Source organism: Equus quagga, chromosome 4 (genome assembly GCF_021613505.1).
Source record: "Equus quagga isolate Etosha38 chromosome 4, UCLA_HA_Equagga_1.0, whole genome shotgun sequence".
Classification (NCBI taxonomy): Eukaryota; Metazoa; Chordata; class Mammalia; order Perissodactyla; family Equidae; genus Equus; species Equus quagga.
Window position 1 is genome coordinate 97,804,123 of NC_060270.1, and position 20,900 is coordinate 97,825,022.

A 20,900-nucleotide genomic window follows, 5' to 3' on the forward strand; every position below is an offset into this window, starting at 1 on the left:
GCAATGAAAGAAAAGCCAAAAAAGAAAAGAATTAAAAATGAGTTGATGCAGAGAAGAGAATAAATTTTAATCTTGAAGAAATAATTATAGATAATGTTTAATGATTTTTTATAGGGGAGTTTATTTGGAAGAATTAATTGTGCTTTTAACTTATGCTTGAGGTTTGCAAAAGAAAAAAGCACAACTGTTCCCAGGCCAGGTTTGAGAATCACTGGACTAATGACTTTTCTAAGATCTTTTAAAATTCCAAGATTCTATTATCACCTCACTTCTTATTGCCAGCAAAACATACTTGATGCAAGCTACTCCTTTAGCAAATCTAATGTACTTATCCTGATCTAGGCAATCTGATCACTGGTGAAAGAATATTTCCCAATTGCGTTTTTAAAGAGCTGCTTCTCTTACTACTTAGATTCTTGCAGCATACTTTCTACCACTGATTAACTCTGGACTACAAATAAGGCACTTTGGCCAATTAAAAAAAGAAACATGGACCCAGATTGCTTTAGGACTCCTGAAAAATCAAGCAAATTGACCAATTAAAACCAGATAGTGGTCTTGGGTTTATGCTACTTCTTATTTTCCTGTTCTTTTTGTTTGTTTTCTGTGGAAATGTATCAGCAGGGGGATAACTACTTCTATGCATGTACGTATATAGAGGCAAACCTTTCCTCTACACAGTGTGCGCCACTGAGAGATTGTGAAGTATATGGTTGAATGCAATGCTGGCCAGACAAAAAGCACTGATGGCTGTATTAGTTTCTTATTGCACTGGAACAAATTACCACAAATTTAATGACTTAAAACAACACAAATTTGTCATCTTACAGTTCTGTAGATTAGAAGTCCAACACAGGTCGCATTGGGCTAAAGCCAAGATGTCAACAGAGCTGAATTCCTTCCTAGAGTCTCTCAGGCAGGTCATCTCCTTTAAGTTTATAGAAGCCACTCAAATTCCTTGGCTCTTGGAACCCCCCCCCACCCCCCCCCCCCCCCCCCCTCCACTTCCTCCATCTTCAAAGCCAACAACATTGCATCTCTCTGACTCCCTTCCTTAGTCACATCTCCCTCTGACCACAGTCAGCAAAGGTTCTCCACTTTTAAAGAATCATGTGTTTAGGTTGGGCCCTCCCACATAATCCAGAATAATCTCTCCATCTCAACATCCTTAACCTTAAACACATCTTCACAATACCATTTGCCAGGTAAGGTAACACATTCACAAGTTCTGGACATTAGGACATGGGCATCTTTATGGAGTCATTATTCTGCGTCCTATAAAGTCCAAATAGGAGGCATTTCCCCATAGGTGCTCTATGTCCGAACTGTCTCACTCATAGCACACATTCTTGGATGAAACATTTTAGACTAGTATAAAGTAGAGACAAGATTTATTGCATGAATTTTCCAGTGTCAGATTTGCCTAAAGTCTTTTTTCACTTATTTTTATATTCCGTACCATATTATTAAGTGGCTGATCAACAAATAAGGGAATTGTTACTCTGTAAAACACTGCCCTACCTTCAAGCATCTTAACAAATTAGCCTTAAGTATGTGGCTACTTAGAGTTGGGTGGACGTTGCAGAGGGTAGATCACACAATTATTGTAAGTAGATACATGCCACTATTTAAAGATTCAGGCATATTCGACTCTGTGTTCCCAAAATTAAATTGGCATCATTAATAGTATAGCATATAGTTCACGAATATAGCATTCATCTGCTGAAATTTTTATTTTCCATATTCATAGAAAGGCCATGAAAGGACTTTCATATTGCTAGTTTTTGCTCAGTATTGTAGCACAATAGACAAAATAAAATATCAAACCATTATGATTTTAAGTAAAGTATAAATCCAGATCATCCACCTTCTGAAATAGAAAAGAATTATCATATCATATTTTAGTTACCATTTAGCATAGAATAAAATGATAAGATTCTGGATGTTTGTTAAGATTCGCTCTGCTTCTGATCACTCACAGCTGAGAGATGGAATTGGCTCCAATGGTAACTGCATGGAAATTACCTTAACTGATTTTTTTAAAGTGTCAGAAAATTCAAGTTGGTTTAAGGAAACCAGGAATTGATTGGCTCACCTTTAAAGTCTCATGTGGAACTTCAGGCACAGTAGGACACAAGGGCTCACATGATGGCATTAGGATGCGGTCAAGCTTTGCTTCTCTGCTTTAGTTGTGTTGGCTCAATTCTCAGACAGGTTCTCCTTTTCGGGTGGCAACGTGGCTGCTGGCAGTCTCAAGTTTACAGGCTATATTCCCAGTAACATAGAGGATGGAATGCACTCCTTTCCCGATCATTTCAGCAAAAATCCCTAAGTTAGCACTAATTGGAAGATGTGGGTCATGCACCTTTCTCTGAACCAATCACTGAAGCTGTGATTGTAAATTTCACCGAATGCTCTAGTGTGGGCCAGAAACACATGAGTAGAGAATGGGTGGGGGCTGGTTCACCACGGAAATATTGGGATGTTATCTCAAGAATAAGTAGAAACGGATTCCAGATGGGCCAAAATAATTTTGCATCTCACTGCTGAAGAAGTTCAGCTCTGTTAATTCTGGTGCCTCTGACCTGTTCATTCATTTATTCAACAGACATTACTATGTGCCAACTGCTATGCTGTGTAGACTGAACCCGTAGAACTTCTGATTTCTCCAATTTCTCATCAAAATTTTAGCCAACTACTTTCCTTTCTCTATAATAAGAATTAAAAAGGATATCAGAAATCCCTGAGCTCTGATATCCATTACCTAATTTTGATTAACCCTCTTGGTTTCTGATTTCCTTTGTGTATGTATGCCTATATCATTTTGAAATAATTCTGAATCCTTTTAAGCCCCTCTTGACTTTTTTGCCCTACCTGAGTTCCCACATATAGCTGTGGAGCTATATGATACTAATTTCCTAATTCATCTCATTATGAAGTAGAATATTTTCTTAATTAAAGAAAAACCTACAGCATAATGCCAGGATAATTCTTTTCTCCCCCACCCCTTCTTTTGCTACTCTTGAGGAGACCATTTTCAATCAAAATATCTTTTAATGAAAACTGCATCTGGTCTAAGAAACAGCTGCCAATTTCCAACCTGTTGTGAGTTATAAGAACTAAATTTGAAAACCTCTTCAAATCAAGGTATAGAATGGAAAGGTTGCCAGACACTTCTCTGAATAATACCTCTGGCCCTTTTCTCAAGCTCGCTAATAACCATGACCTATTCTGCCCTGATTGGCCCAACTCATTCAAATCTACCCCCGCACACCTCTGAGGTTTCACATGCACACATTAGCCTGGCATTATGAAAAGTCAGTCAGTTTCCTTAAAAAGCCAGGTAGGGGAAACAGCTAATTGTTAGCATTTCTCATAAACTCAAACAGCCCCTAAAGAGGGGATCTGTCTCCTCGGTCTATATTTAACTCTGGCCCCAATTCTGAATCATCTTTCATTTGACAGAACTCCATTTTATGTAATGAATCCTACTGCTCCCCTCACTGACCCTCAGCCCCTGCCCTTCTGTCTTCATCTGTCTCCGTCTTTCTCTTCCATCTTGCTGTTTCATCCTGATTCCTCTCTTCCTCCTCTGTTTTCTGACTTATTGTGCATTATTCACTCTCTTGCTTTCCTCTGCAACCCCTCCTACTAGTGATCCACTGTTTTATTTGGTGATTAATAAAACATGAGCAAGAAAGCATTTATTAAGAATCTATTATTTGCCACAGAATGAAATAGGATCTAAATCCAAGTCTGTCTGAGTCCTTAGTTAGTAAAGAGACAAGAGTTTAAACCCAAATCTGTCTGATTCCAAAGTCCACAATCTCCTGTCACCTCACTCTATCTTTAATCTAAAAATTCTTTATTCTCTCTGTTCACTGATTTCACATTCAAAGTAAATCTGGCCTCCCCAGCCACTATCATGACCCTGTTTTATTTATTTCAGAATACGTGTCACTATACGCAGTTATCTTTTTCATTTACTCATTTACTTACTCATTGAACATCCCCCATCACTTGACTTAGGATTCACTTCCTTAGGATTAGGGACCTTGTCTCATTCACCCCCATATTACCACTGCTCAGAAGATCACCTGTCTCATGGTGGTTCATCAATAACTATTTCTTCAATTGCTGAATGACTGTATGAATGCTTTCCATGTTTCAGCTCTGCAAGTAAACATCATAGCATCTGGGAGATCTGCTGATGCAAAGAAAAAATCTGTAACCAAATTTTAATATAGGCTTTTTCAAAAATATGTAAGGTAGAAATAATAGCATGATGAAATCCATAAAACTCCAAATGGATTTAATAACTGTTAACATTCTGCTATATTTGTGCTCTCTCTCCCTCCACTTCTCTCTTTCTAAATCCCACCTTATTTCATAAAACACATAAAAAATTGATTATCAATTTATATTTAGAAGATGTAAGGAACTCTTGCACCAACAAGTAAAAAACTCAAGAGTATGCAATAAATAAACAATTATATGAAGAGATGATCAACTACACTAGCTTTCTTATAGTTACAAAGTAAAATATGAGGCATCCCTTTATACATAGCACTTTGGCAAATTGGAAAGAATATTAAATGTAGTTGAGAATATGGAGAAGTAGGAATTTTGTGGCTCATTGATGGGCACCAAGAACCACAGGGCCCTTCTGCCTGGCAGTGCTCAGGGTATCACAAGAGGTGTATCCCCTATGAATCCTCCTCCTAAGCATATATCCCAGAGAAATATGTGCAGAGATGGAGTGATGGATAAGGAGTGATGGATGATTGTGAGGTATGATTGTGTTCGCGACAGCATTGCTTTGGGAAAAGGACATTGGAAACAACTTAGGTGAACTTTGATAGGGAAGAAAAGTATAGTAGATGTGCACTATGGAATATTATACTCAGAGAAAAAAGAAACATAGAACAATATGCGTAAATCTTAAAAATATCGTGGGGATTAAGAAAACCAGAAAAGAATGAGATTATAATACACTATCATCTTTATAAATTTAAAACATACAAATACGAACCAACATTCTATACTTCTCAGCTACATATACATCCAAACGCAATAGAGTGGATCCCATTTGGCGGGGTGGGAGAGATTGAAAATAAAAAGGAGAAATAAAATGAGAGGGGCCTTGCAGGGAGAGAACATCATAGCATATAGTGAACAGAGGAATGTGATTGGCCTAATTTTCTGTACATGCTATGAAAAAATATTTTAATAAATAAAGTAAAAATAAAAATGATATAACTCTGCTTCATTCATTTGCAAATTTTTATCTCTTACTCACACTGTGCCCATTAACAATGCACAAAGTTCATAGCGGTTGATTATCTCTTCATAGAATTCTTTTTCTATGGAGCACTCTCAGGTTTCTCATTATACGGCTCCAGTGTTAACAGGCAGTCCTTACAAGGACATACTCAGGTCGATAAGAATGTCCCATTTTAAACTCACAAAACTGAACTAAAGAAAGGAAGGGAGCATCAAAAATAACAAGATAAACTGATATCATGTATATCTCTTAAGATGTGATACACACAGAAAGACACAATACCACCTATGTGTGTTCTTGCCAAAAATGATTAAGCTGTATTTTGCAGTGAAGAAACAATCAGACTAATATGATTTTTACATTCAACATGATAGCAGGTCTGGAATTTTCCAATATGTCAATGTCATTAAAGTCAATAAAAAGGTGAGATGATTGTCCTAGATGGGGGACTGGCAAACTATTGGCCATAGGACAAATATAGCCCCCGCCTGTTTTTATTATAAAGCCCACAAGCTAAGAGTGGTTATATTTTTAAATTATTGGGGAAAAAATCAAAAGAAGAGTAATATTTCATGAACCGTGAGATTTATATGATATTCAAATTTCATAGTCCATAAATAAAGTTTTATTCGCACACAGCCACACTCATTCATTTATATATTGTCCATGGCTCCTTTTGCACTGTAATAGCAGAGCTGAGTAGTTGCAGCAGAGACCACGTGTGGCCCACAAAGCATAAAACATTTATTATCTGAGCCTGTACAGAAAAAGTTGGCTAACCCCTTCTCCAGATTAAGAGAGAATAAAGAAAAATAACTTCAGGCAATGAATGATCTTTGATTGACTCAAGGATAAGAAAAAAAACATTATTTGGACAACTGAAGAAACCTCAATATGGGCTGCATATTGTATCAATGTTAAATTTCTCTGGTATTATGCTTGTGTAAGAGAATTCCCTTGTTCTCAGTAAACATATGCTGAAACATTACGGGTGCAGTTTCATGATGTCCGAAACATGCTTTCAAATGCTTCAGCAGAAAAATTGTGTGTGTTTGTATTTTATAAAAGGAAAGAGAAAGAAAGCAAAAGTGACAAAATGTTAATTAATAGATGTAGGCAAAGAGTATATAGTTGTCTGTTGTACTATTTTTTCAACTTTTTGTTTGACATTTTTCAAAATAAAAAATATTGAAAGAAAAAAGCTACATTGGTTTTGAAAATGATCATTTTCTTTTAAGTTTGCAGGGAGCCGTGATAAATATTTTCCCAATATGTATCAGCTCACTCTCTTCCTTGAGGAAACACTTATAGTAAAATAGGTTTCTCCAGCTCAGTCGAGGAATCCAGGGCCCATCTTTAACTCCTCTCTTTCCCTTACCCATATTGAATCCATCTTCAAAACTCCACCTTCAGAATATACCCAGAACCTGAGTTCTGCTCCACTGCCTCCATCCTAGTTCAATCCATCATCCCTCATTTGATGGTACAATAGCCTTTTTGCTGGTCGTTCACTGAGTAGCCTTTTAATCGGTGATCTTCTAATCCTGTAAATGAGATCATATGACTTTCCCATTCCAAACTCTCCCATGGCTTCCCATCACATTTAAATCAGAATCAAAATCCTTAGCATAACCAATATAAGATCTGTACAATAAGGCCCCTGTTCATCTACCTGACAGCATCTCCAACCACTCTCTCTCAGATACACAAAACATGCTCCTGTCTCAGGACTTTTATACCTTCTGTTATTTCTGCCTTCTCTGAAATCTTTTCAGGTCCCTAATCTTCACATCACTCAATACTCTGCCCAGGTTTGCTTCCCAAAGAGGACCATCCTGACCAGTCTATCTAAAATAACCAAGACGCCTCCTGCTAGTCACTCTCTATTTCCTTAGCTTGATTTATTTTCCCCATAGTACAATGATGATCTGAAATTATGTTTGTTTACATTCTTACTGTCTTGTTTTTTTTGCCCTTCCAACACTCACTTACACATTAGAATGTAAAACCCATGAGGAAAAAATTTTTTTCATCATCCATTATTATAGTACCATATATTCATATATTTGTTGAAGAATGCACAAAGACTTTATTCAACTAATATTTACTGAATGTCTGCTATACGAGAGGCACCGTTCTGGTTACTTGGTCCACATTAGTGAATATAACAAAAACCTGTGCCCTGATGGAGCTTACACTCTGTCAGAGAAGAACTTTTGAGAGTGTGTGGTAGGGGATAGTTCATGGGGAAGATAAATGCCTGTTGTAAGTCTGATCGTGTGTCAAAGTGACTCTCCAAACACGTCTGTAGGGAAAATGTGCCCATTACAGCTTTATTAATGATAACATCAGTATTAAACACATGGGAATCATTTAAAATGGCATGGGGGCTACCATTGGAAATGAGGTTTACAGAGAGAGAGGAAATGGGGATTAGCAGGCTGGAGCAAACGGAATTGGGATTGGGAGGCACAAGAAGCTACATTTTCCCGCAGCATCAAGAATGACAAGAAGATAATGGAATTAGCTGGTCTCAGGATTCCACCTGGGTCATTGACGTGATTCCATTCCACCATAGACAGCTGTGGTATGGGAAGCTGAATTTCAACAATTTGTGGTACAGTCTGAATAGTCTTTGCATAAGCGTCCAGGAAGATGGCTAAAGAAGTATTGTCTTGTGCCTTATCAAAATCAAACCTATTGAGAATTCTATTATATGGAAACTATACCTCAATAAACCTACTATTTTTAAAAAACAGTCCATGGTAGATGGATAAATCACAGTTGAGATAAGAGTTAACACAGTTGAGACAGAGTTCCAGATGTCTTTTGGCTTTCTCATCCCTCTCCCATATATTAAAATATGAACAAATTGGTTATTTCAGTTTCTTTGCATTTTAAACCCTTTATCTCTAAGATTTTGCTTCCAATGTAAAGAAGTTCAAGCCTCTATGAACAAGAGTTTTGGAGATTTCAGTGTACCTGAGTGGGGGCTGTGGAGGCAGGTGGGGGCGGGGGAGGTTGAGCAGCAATTCTGAATCAGAAAAGATAGTGTCTTTCCGTCTGAGGTCTCCTAACTTCCTTCTGTCCTAGAGAGACGAATTCAGACTGAAGTTGCTCAAGACCAATGAACTGTAAACTGTTGGGTGTTAAAAGGCTCGGCCAACATTATTATCCTTATTCAGTTACAGCTGGTATATCTGGACTTTGAGCAAAGGTACCAACCTACCCCTTCCTGTTTCAATAACACCTCCGTTCTTACATGTGAGCCCCAAGATTTTCAGATCTTACTCCACCTACCTCACCTCCTATCCTCTTGGCATGGATCTCTACACCACTTCCCTGGCCTGTTCAGTGGCAACAATCCCAACAACTTTTATCCTACCCCAATTCCTCACCCCATCCCTAGTCCTCAGACAACTACAGTCTTGCAGCCAAGAGTTTCTCCTGGCCCAGAACCTGCACCACCACTAGAGGCAAGAAGTGTAGAGAAGCTGGACAGACAGCTAAAGACCTCTTGCTGTGGGTGCTTGAAATTGGACTGATAAAATAACAATAACAACAATGACATCTTCTTTAATTTATTGAGTCTCTACAATGTTCCATATCTTGTATCAGATGCTTCATAAACACCTCATTTAATCTTCTATTCACAACAAATCTATGACACAGGTATTACCAGATCCATACTTATTGAGGAAGTAACTAAAATTCAGAAAAGTTGTTTTGGAACTGGGATTCAAACCCAGAAAGTTCATCCCTAAAAGTACATTTTAGATTCTGGAGAATTTAGAATAGAAAACTCCAAAAACTAGATTTTCTTATTTAAAAGAAAAATTAATTTTTAAGTGTTGAATATCTCACAATTTATGCCAAATTCTGGCCACATCTTTTATGCTTAGTCTTCACAGTTGCTTGCTCATGGGATGGAATATTCTGCTCATACAATTAAAAACAAAATTGAGAAAACATTATTGGAGATTTAGAATACTGAATGTTGAATTCTGAAAATTACAGACACAGCAAAATTGTGGAATACTTGCAGAACTGACACCTTGCAAGCTCTTAGAAAATGGTGATCATCAAACGCCAACACAGAGTCACTAACACATTATTGTCTATCTTTAGAAATGACTATTGAATGAATAAATGAATGAATGGAAATTCAACTAGCTAAATTTCCATTTTGATGGAATTACTAAATTGGTAGATATAGAAAACAACAAATTGTAATGTATTATGTTTTAACAAGAGATTGGACAAACACTGTTCTTTGGACCGAATGGAAAAATGTAAACCAGATAATAACGGTTTTATGCATATTCAGCTGATTTCCTAGATAGATCTAAAGAATGTGGATTTCTAGGAAACAAACCTTTTAACCTCATCATGCCTTTATCTACCTGTGATATACATAGAACTTCCAATGATCCTGGATCCACACTTAATAGGCCACAAATATTAGGACACTTAATAATTGACCTTTGAGAGAAATCAGGTAATATACATTGAGAAAAACATACGAAATACATATGATTGAAATGTGTACAACAGACTTTCTAATTCCTTTCTGCAGACTTGTAAGCACTGCATAGGATGGCCAAAGCAAGCACCCATCAACTAACTCAAGAAATTAGCCATCAAAAAATGGAAATTTTAGATAACTGTGACATTTATTTGAATAAGGCCAATTTGTCAAATTAAAAATAGGAATTTTTCATATTTAGCTCTTCCTTTGTAGTGGCTTTAGTGTGTTTATCATTCAGTATCATTAATAAAATTACCTCTAGTAGTACAAGCATTCAATTCCCCAGTTCTCATATAGTTTCTTTTAATAATATTTACTTTTATAGAAGAATTTCTAAATATCTGGCAATGTGCTTAGTGCTTTACATATATTTCTTTATTTAATCCATACACATTAAATAAGGTAAGGATTTTTATACCCATTTTATAGATAATAAAATTTCATCTGTAAAGTTAGTTCTTGAGATGAAACAAGAAGCTTTAAATATTAGGCAGTATTATACAGAGTTTATGAATTTTTTTAATTTCTTTTTAATTATCATTGTAAGGCCTAGAACTTTGGTTTTATGCTAGAAAAATATTAGCATGCATACACACACACATAAATATATATATATATTTCTGCATTTTGTATTTGTGTGTGATTGTGAGTGTGTTCTTATGTAAATCAGAAAATCTATGTAGACTAATTTTATATTTCATAAAAGTGGTCAATGTTTCTCCCAGAATATGAGCATATAATTGGTTTGCAGTTGTAATAAAGATTCTCCTTTCTTTTGCTTTTCTCTATTAAAAATAGTGAAATATGCTTGAGAATGTTTTTACAATAAAGAATTTTTTGTGAAATATATTTAATCAACATGCATTCATTCTTCAACTCTATTATATCAAAATTAACTGATGTTTCTTCTATATTATGAACTCTGAGCCTTTTCATACATATTAAAATTTTCTATAGTTTTTGACATGACTCTCAATTCTCATCTCTCATCTCAACAGATCTAATTTTGATTCATCAACTGTCCATTTTTTTGACCACTGTGGTTTTGTATTTGATAGTTACTCTGATACCTTTAGTCCCTAGCTCTGTGAGTCTGGATTTTTTTGAAGTTTTGATCCCTTATCTTTTGTTTTGTCCTTAAAATTATGCCTAAATTTTATAATTTTAATAATTTTATAGTATGTTGAGAATTTGAGTGAATCTTTGATTAGCTAATGACGCTGTCTCAACACCAAAACTGAAAATTGCTTTTCTAATTATTATCAACCAGAAATATTTCATAAGATCAGCCCGATCATTCACCATTTTCCTTTTTTTTTCTGTACTTTTAAATTCCCTTTGCTTGTTGATCTATCTATGTTCTTTAATTTGGGGGTAGCCTAGGACACCGGATGCCCTGCAAAGCAAAAGTAGACCAAACTCCACAGCTGTAGGTTTTTTCAATCGATGCTCCATTGGTGGTATATTAAAATCAATTGTGTATAAGATATATTTAATTTTTTTCTTCACTAGTTACCTGCTCATTTTAAGCTTTTCTAATTTACCTAATTCTTTAATTTTCCACATTCTCTCTTCTTTATGATCTTCAGAGACAGGTTTAATATATTTTTAAATTATTATATCTGATTAAACAAAAGAATGAATGCATTCATTTATTTTTTAACGATGCACACACCTTGCTTTTCCTCCTGAGCTAACTAGTGAACATTTCCTCCTGAGGATAGCCAGTGAAATAAGAACTGAAATAAGAGCAGCCTACCTATGTATAGACTAATATGCATTTGAAAAATCAAAGGGCAAAAGTTAGAAAAAGAAATAGTGCAAGGTGGAAACACATTTCCTTGTCAATATGAATGGGTCAAAGAAAACTGACCCAAAAATAATTTCTATGAGAAATTGAACCCTGATTTTTTTTAAATTCAAATGAAAGTCTTACACAATTTCTGATTATCATGTCAATATTTCTTAATTTTCTAAAGAGATTTTTGGATTAGTCGATTCCAATCGACTTTCTTCAGTTGATTCCATACTCCTCAGAGTCAGCTAGACTGAAGGCTGATCCTTTCAAGCTACTCCCCTTCACACACATCCTCAGGTGATTTCAAATCTGATGATGTGATGACAAGGCACTCAATATTCACCAGCTTCCATCTTATTTATCATACTTGGTTCATTTCCGAGGAGTAAAGGCCTGAGTCATTAAAAATTATATGCCCCATTTAAGCAGGTTTTCTGCATACTTTACTCAGGGAAAAATGTGGAATATGTTTTCCCCCTTATAAAAGTATGTCTTTTTTATGATTGATCAACATTTAAATGCAGTATATAACTAGGTGCCTCTCAGCCTTACACCATAGTAGTGCATAATTCCTGAGAACAGCAAATTTAAGTAACAAACACATCCTTGTACAATGTCCCTTCCCCATCCCCAGGTAATTTTGGGGGGGAAAGAGAAACCCAGAGTTGTAAATTCCATTTATCTATCTATGTATTTTAGCCTGATTTTGTTAAATACAAAAACTAGAACACCCCTCCCTTAGGGTAAATTTAACCAATAATTCTTTCAAAATAGCAGATCGTTCGTACTATCTTACTGCTTCTTTTTTTAATGTACATTTTTAAATTAAACTATATGCTTCCCAATATGGTTTAAATGAATGTTTATTTTAAAATAAAAGTTTCTGAAAGTTAAGATTATTCAAGAGAAGAAAAGATGAACTATACCAATAGTATTCCAGCAAATGAAATGAGAGTCATAAAAGATAATTACAACTAACATTTATGGGAACTGTTTTTAATCCACACAAGGATCCTATAAGACAAGTTACTATTATTATCACCATATTACAGATGAGGCAGCCAAGACACAGAAAGGCTGGTAACTATATCAGAGATCCCACAGCTGTGTTAGTTTTAGTAAATTGTAGCGGCGGCATTCGAAGCGTCAGAGCTCAGGAAGTCATCACTGTGCTATTCCCAACCCATTCTCTATTGCTCCATTTTGGAAACCCCCATATTTTTATTTCTTCATCACTACACTAACAAACTCAACATGGTCTTCAAAATAATCCCTTTAAAATTTTGCTTACTTACTCTCTGTAATTATGTTACATGCTCCTTGAGGGTAGGAATTTCTTTTTACTAGAATGAGCATTCGATGTTTCTTAATTCTTAACCTGGGGCATGTGCAATTTGGACATGTGGATCCTGATATAACCCTCTGCTCAGTGTTTCCATCTCCCACATCCACATTCTCCCTTCAGTTAAAAACATCTACTACAGCTGTTCATATAGTGGAAGATACAATGAACTTTGTAAGTACATGATATTGGTATATTTATTCCAATCAGAAAGAGTTTACTAAAAGAAATTATGGCTACTACTATTTTTGTATTACAGAAGGATTCAAGTTAGAAGGGGACATTTGGGCAAGGGATATTGCTTATTAAAATTCCTCCTTATCTCCCCCAAAAGTACCAAGTAACTAAGCACTCAACACAATGTTCTTTAAAAATAAAAGAAATAGAGACAGTAACGAAGGTATCTTGTAGCATCTTATGCTACCTCCAGGTCCCAGAGCATGTCACTGCAGAGTCAGGTCTTCTTCTTCTGGGGCTATGTGCCGACTGATAGTTGTAATTGTTTTGTTAGGTTGACATCTATGAGCATCATCTCAACAAACACGACATATACTCCTACTCCTCACAAGAGCTTTATTCTCATACAACGTCCCCATCCTGGAAACTCCCACTCATCCAGCAAGGTAGGACCCAGTCTTCCCTCAGACATCTACCCCAAGGCTGTAACATCTGAAATAGGAAAGCAAAGAAATTCATCACTATTGTCCTGACTGCTTTAGCTTCTGTAAAAGTTTAGTACTACTTAGCAATTGAAATATTTTATGGCCAAGTTTCACTGCCCAACACAATGTGATTTTTAGTTAAGATACTCCAAACCATGTGTTATAAAACAAATCGTTTAGTAAAAACTTTGCTTCACTCCCTTCTCAAGGTACAGGGAAGAGTGTATCATGAACACTGTTGTGTAGGAAAGTCCACATATACAGTGTGACACATGCTCATGTTTCTTTCAACTCACAAGAAATGTGCATTGAGATAACTTCAAGAAATCTCTTAAATGGCATATTATAGAAAATGAAAGAGAGGAGAACATGTGTACAAACATATTCTGGGAACACATATATACACAATAAACATACAAATTATCAACGGTTTCTAAGGTTTTTCATTGATATTTACTTGCTGTTCCTCCTTTGTTGTTATCTACTGTCAATCTCTGGTAGACATAAGAAATGAAGAAAAGAGAGTTAACATGCACTGAGTTCCTCCAAGGGGGCGCACATTCAACTTCATATACAATATTTTACTTCGACTTGAAAACAACCTGATAAGATATATGGGTGTTGTTCCTGTTTTTTCAGATCAGAGAGTTGAATACCTCTAGCGCTTGCACAATGATGACCACAAAAATTTTAAAACAACGTATCAGCCAAAAACTTAAAATGAAGAGAATCATATTATATAATTTGTTTTCTCCGAAGGAGGAAAAGACTATCATCCTTCAATTTTGGCACTATAACCCTAATCCAGCTTTGATTACACCTTTCCCCCCAGAGATGTGCCAGGCTCTAAATATTTTATAAATATTAACTAATTTCATCTTCCCAACAACCCATGAGATAGATACTGTAATTATTACCACCCCATTGAAATGTTGGAAAAAACAAGGGACTAAGAGATTAAGACGCCGAAGTTCAGAAGATAGTAACACAGCTAGACCTTGAGCCCAGAGAGTCCAAGGTCCGTGTCGCTCTATCCGATTGCTTCTCAGGACAGATTTTGGAAACCAGAGGTTTGAAAAAATGTGTTCGGGGCCAACAATCATGGGAAGTGTACCTAGTCCTGACTTCACCACTAATTAGTTAAAGACCTTGCAGAAGTCACTTAATATCTCTGGGTCTTACCTCTCTGTAAGAGGAGGGAATTACACTGAGAGGTGACAGGGATTACCAAGGAAGAGGCTGGAAGGGAAAGGATAAATCCATGGTGACCACTTGTGTTTAAGGAGCCTTGATATTTCAACATCTTCTTAATTTACCTCTTACGAGAACACTGATCATGGTTCCTAAACTACCATTCTGGCTCAGGAGTGTACACAGGTGCCTCAACGTCTGTTTGATCAAGCCCAAACTTCTCTAACCGGTATACAAGTTCCTCTCTAACATTTGTTTATGCAACCTTATTTTGTCCTACCCTGCAGGTCAACTCTTCCACTCCTGTTAGTGTCTGTCTACTACATGTGCCTGGTTCATTCTCATTTCCTCGACCTCTACATCAGAATAACTTCCTCCTCCTCTCTTCTAATCCAAATCAAAGCTGTATTCAGTACAACTTGCTCATACACATTCTTCCCCCTTGGAACTTTCCTTGATAACTCTTCCAATTTACCCCATTTTAATCTTTCATACAGTTAATGGTAAATCATAAAAAATCTTTCATCGTGCCATAACTCATTAATTTTTACTTATTTTTTTCTCATCAGCAAGATTGAGAACTAAGGCCATATATTTTTTACCTCCACTTATCTTTCTTCCCTCAATAATCTATCATGTATATAGGTAAATTCAATAAATACTTGTTGACTCATCCATTGACTTCCGATATGAACACCACACAAATACAGCATATGCCAAATTATCATTTCTAGGGAACTCAGTAGCAAATGCCAAAAGGAAGTTATGTGTGGTTGAATTTTATCTTGTTTTTAGGTTATGTTCCTGAACATTGAGGATTTGAAATAGGAATAATGTGAAGAAATTATACTTCTAAATGGGCATCTAGTGTTTTAAAAATTGAACACGCCCTTGATCTGTGGAAGCGGCACAGATCAGAAGAAATGACTGCTGAGGTTTATATCCTGGCTCAACCACCAACCAAATTTTTATTTTGGGCAAGTTACTTAAAGTCTGTTTCCTCACTGGTGCAATGGGAATGATAACAAAACCAACAACATAGGGTTGTAATGTGATTTAAATGAAAGAACAAAAGTGAGACATTCCATGCCTGGCACATTAGTCAACAGATAAGTAAATGACTTATATTTTGATTGTGGTAGTGGTTGTAAAACTATATACATTTGTCAAAACTCATCAAACAACGCACTTGATATTTACTCCATGTAAACACCATAATAAACCTGAATTTTAAAACAATACTATTTAAAAATGAATAAATGGAGGTTAAGCATGCAGAATCACAACCAAAATCATATCAGAGATCCTGTCTGCTGAAGATAGCTCTGCCGATGGAGCTAAGCATAGGACATTAGGTGCTGCTGCTGACACCGCTTGAGCTGCCACATCACCAGAATAAATCCTCCTCTTTCCCTGCTTTTTTGCATCACTAGCTCCCAATTCAACGTCTCAGATGGATGCAGCCGATTGCCTGCACCAGATCACCTGAATGCCATATGTGCAAAGGACCTTGGGAAATAGAGTATCCTGTTCTGTTGGTTTCTGCGGTAGAAACTTGGCCAGAACTCAAAAGAATTTCCAAACATGAAAAGAAAAAAAATTAACTACCTTGCAACATGGATAAATCTTTCAAATTAATAAGAAAAAGGCAAACACATCAATACAACCTTGGAGAAAACATATAAAAGGCAGTATCTCTCCCCCACAAAATAAACGTTTGAAAATATTTAATATTTAATCTCACTATTAATAACATAAATTAAAATTATAACATATTTTAAACAGCAAGTTGGTGAATTGTTTTTTAATATGCCAGATTTGGAGAAAGTTTGCGGAAATAAGTACTTTAATAAACCAAGATGGAAGTACACACTGCTATTGTAAGAGAGCATTTGGCGAGACCTATTAAAAGCTTCAGAAATGTTCACGCTCTTTGACAAGCAATTTCACTTCTAGGAATTCAACCTAAAAAAATATTTTAAGAACTACGCAAAAACAGATACATGGATATTGGTTCTAACAGCAAAAAGTTGAGGAAATTATCAAGGTCCAGCCATAGGCAATTGATTACATAATTTATATGATATTCTTCATACTATGTAATAATGATCACATAAAATTGTGTTGTAGACAATTTTAATGATATGGAAAGATGTTCACTTCATTTAGTTAAAGTTTACCAAACATGTACAGGTGATGGAGTATTTTCATTTGTGTGGAAAGATACAGTACCATACATGTAAAATTTTGAGTGCTATTACTAAATGGTGATATCACAAGTGATTTTTGATTTTTGTTCATCTATTTTTCTGAAAATTATTTAACAATTGTCTCTTTTATGATCAGAAAAACAACAAACTTTTTGAAGTTGGAAGTTGTCCTTCAGCTGCTAAGTCTCATAACTAGTTGACTTTAACTAATCATGATGTATCCATCATCTCTGGACTTATCCAAGTCTACTTTGAAGCTAATTCCACATTTTTCACCAAGATTATCTCTTTCAATACCAAATTCCATATGTTTACTACCTGCTGCAAATTATATTGCATTTGTGTTAAAAGTTCCTCTTTTAAACTTCCAAATAAGCTTGCACAAGAAGGAAATTAACATTTATTGAACACCTACTGTGTGCCAGGAACTATTTCAATCCCATTCACATATGTTAGCTCATTTGCATTTAAGTCTGGTTCCAATTATACATAACTTTCATAATTTGACAGGCATCAATCATTTTTCATTTTAGCCTGCATATTGCCAGACAGATGAGAGCGGTATTTTTAGATTGTCCTCAGATGGCAGCACTGACATTCCCTTGATTCAGTTCAGGTGCCCTCTTCCGGACCTTCTCTAGCTAGTCCTCTGGCTGCAGCATCTGAAATCTCACCCATTGTTCTCCTGACTTTAATACCCTTTATGACAATTGCCAGAAATAGCCGGCATTTTGAGAAACATGTTGCCTTCCTGTGGGAGAATCTACTCTTAGAAATTTTTCAAGTAACACCCAGTTCAGGGGAATTAAAAGATTAGTAACATATTTCATCAGTATTTTTAAATATAAATTATACCTACTTGTCACACATCTGAGGCTCTGTTAATGACATAACAAATACTTTCACAGCAATATATCTCTCAGTTTCTATTTTTTATGAGGTTTCTACCGTTGGGAAGATGATCTTATTCATTCTTTCTCTGTTCCTTGTCTAGACAACAAGAAAGATATGGTTCTATCCCAATTGATCTGGAAGCCCCAAGCAACATAACTATCATTAGGCAACACTTTTCCTTCAAGGGTCAGGAAAAATCCCAAAGATTGGAAAATGGACACTAATTCTGTTCATTTCGTTCGGCAATATAGTAGGTAGCTATTAAGAAGCTCTGGTTAAAAGTGATCAGAATTCCTGTTTCTCTCTCTCTCTCTCTTCCTCTCTCTCTCTTCAGAAAAATAATGTAAAGTCATTAGAGCAATTGACTTAAAAGCTCCTTGACAGCATGATTGTGCAAAGAATGCCAAGCAGTGAGTCAGAGTGACCTTGGTAATCCCATAGAGCAGATCTCTCTACAAGATCAACCTGAAAAATTCCAGTCTATTCTTTAGGAGCTAATGAGCTAAGGAAATTTGATAAGTAACACTTGACTTTATATTTCAATTTTGGAGCTTTATTACTGCAATGAGTATGAGTACTGGGCCATAGAGCCAAACCCAAAAAGAACTCCAACGGAGCTAATGAAAATTATGGGGCAGACCAAGAGGAAATCAAGCAGAAGTCTTAAAATAAATCAAATACTCCATAAAGTCATACATGAATGCCACTGTCTGTGAACAGGATTACCATATGCCTTGTAGACCAATCATATTATATGAGGCTTTTACCATAAAACTCACAGAATCTAATGGATCCTCAGGTTTTAAGGGAATTAGAGTTCACCTAGCCAAAACTCCACCACAGTTGTAAGATTCCTCTTCAACATAACAATCAAGGGGCCACCAGCCTATGCTTAAACATACCCAGTGACAGAGAGTTTATTAACTCCAGAAGCACCTTATTTTGGCTCCAGAAAGCTCAAATCACTAGAAGGTTCTACTAGTACTAAACTGAAACCTGCTACTGGGCACTTTCTATATCCACCTTCTAGGAAGAAGGCACATCTGAGGGTTTCCTAAAAATGTATGCCTTATTGTTTTTAAAAATTCCTAAAATACATGTCTAGATAGATTGTGTATGCGCATTTTCTGCATCAAATAAGCAAAACATTCTTCAGATTCTCAAAATTGTCTATGATTCATAAAACTTAAGAACCACTGTTCTCAGGGTAACACAGACTAAATCTTAACCCTATTCTGCATAAGAGATATTTGCAGATAAAGATCAAACAATGTAAGTTTTCTTTTTTTCAAGCCAACCAGATGTAATCCCTTACCCCATTTCTCATTTTAGTAGTTTATTTAACTCACTATAATTTCTCAGTATGTGCAGCATCACCTGTAGACTATGGCCCCCAAACTGGGCACACTGCTCCAGGTGTTCTACAGCATGAATAGAGCAAGCTGTCACTCTCCCCTTGTCTGGACCTTCTATTTCTATCAATGAAGCCTAAGAACTCAATTATCTCTCTGAATTGGGCAGTTGCTGGTTCTGTGGCCAAACATTCTCTGTATAAATTAGACTAAGGGTGCAAGAAAAGGGCCCAGCCAGCAGAGATCTTCACTTCCCTGGCAAGATGCATGGCCAGTGTCGTGAAAGTCTCAAAGAGTTGTCCCTAGGTAGCTCTCTCTGTTGGTAGGAAGACACCTTTACTTTACTGAAAAGCTGCGAGAGGTTTCCAGGTACCTGGCCAACACCATCTGCTATTATCAAAATGCCAGGTTACATCTGTCAGTAGACTGTGTCTATAGAGCATTTAAGAGAAAAAATTCTATTCTCCCATCCATTACATAGTCTTAATACTTCCTTACCAGAATCTTTGCTAGAGGACACAGGAAAGGAGATTTTAATTAGTCTTCCTAGCTCTTCTGTATTAATAAAGAGAGAAAATGAGGTTGAAGAGAGAGGCACCCAGAAGGGCATATCAGCTGATGAGAAAGTGACTCTTCTGACGCGTTTCCCTTGAAACACCTCCCTCATTAGCTCCCCATCCCTAAAAGTTGCTAGTCAGACTGGTCCATGGCCAAGACTTACATGATATTATAATTTGCTAGTGGGCTAGTGCATGTCAAATAGACAAAACTATAGTGCTACAACACAGATCAGTGATTGCCAGGGCTTAGGGGTGGGGACAGAGGGTACCTATAAGGGGATAGCATGAGGGAATGTTTTGGGGGGTAAGAGAACTGTTCTGTGTGCTGAATATGGTGGTGGTAGCAGGTATCTACACGTGTTAAACTCATAGAAATGCACACAAAAAATTAGTCTGTTTTACTTTATGTTAATTTTTGAATTTCTTCTCAGAGGACTAAAAGAACCAAATCTTACACTGAACCCCTAACAATTGCACACACAAAAAATAATAATAATAAAGAGAGGGAGAGAGAAATGCCACCCTTAAATTAAACTCTGTGTAACTAGAATTAAACCTGCCTGTTCTTGTCCACACTTCTTACAACTCTTTCTCCATAGACAGTTGGATACATGGATTTTGGTGGAGCTATCTTTAGCCCCTGGGCTTAAAATGCTGCTTTTTATAGATCCGGGAATTGAATCTTAAATTAATCCAAAATGTTGCAGTTTCTGAGTGGGAAGAATTCTTGTGTCAGAGACCTTTTACGGTGGCCTAAATTCAGCCTCTAATGAACACAAACTCCAATGATCCATAACTGAATTCTAAGATATGATACTGTTGCTCCAGATATCGTAGATATCACTTTGGGCACCTGATATGCCAGATTCATGTCCTCATTGCAATGCCATCAGTCAGAGAGTTTGAGTTCTTGTTCCAGAGATGGTTCACGAATTTTCAGACTCTTTTTCTGAATGATATGGTAGGAACCTGCAAAATGCAGGCTGATTCATAAGTCAAGCACAGGGGAATGAAAAAGAGGTGGGTTATACATCTACAAAAGGAAAGCAAGCTCTAAGAAAGATCCACCAAGTTATCAG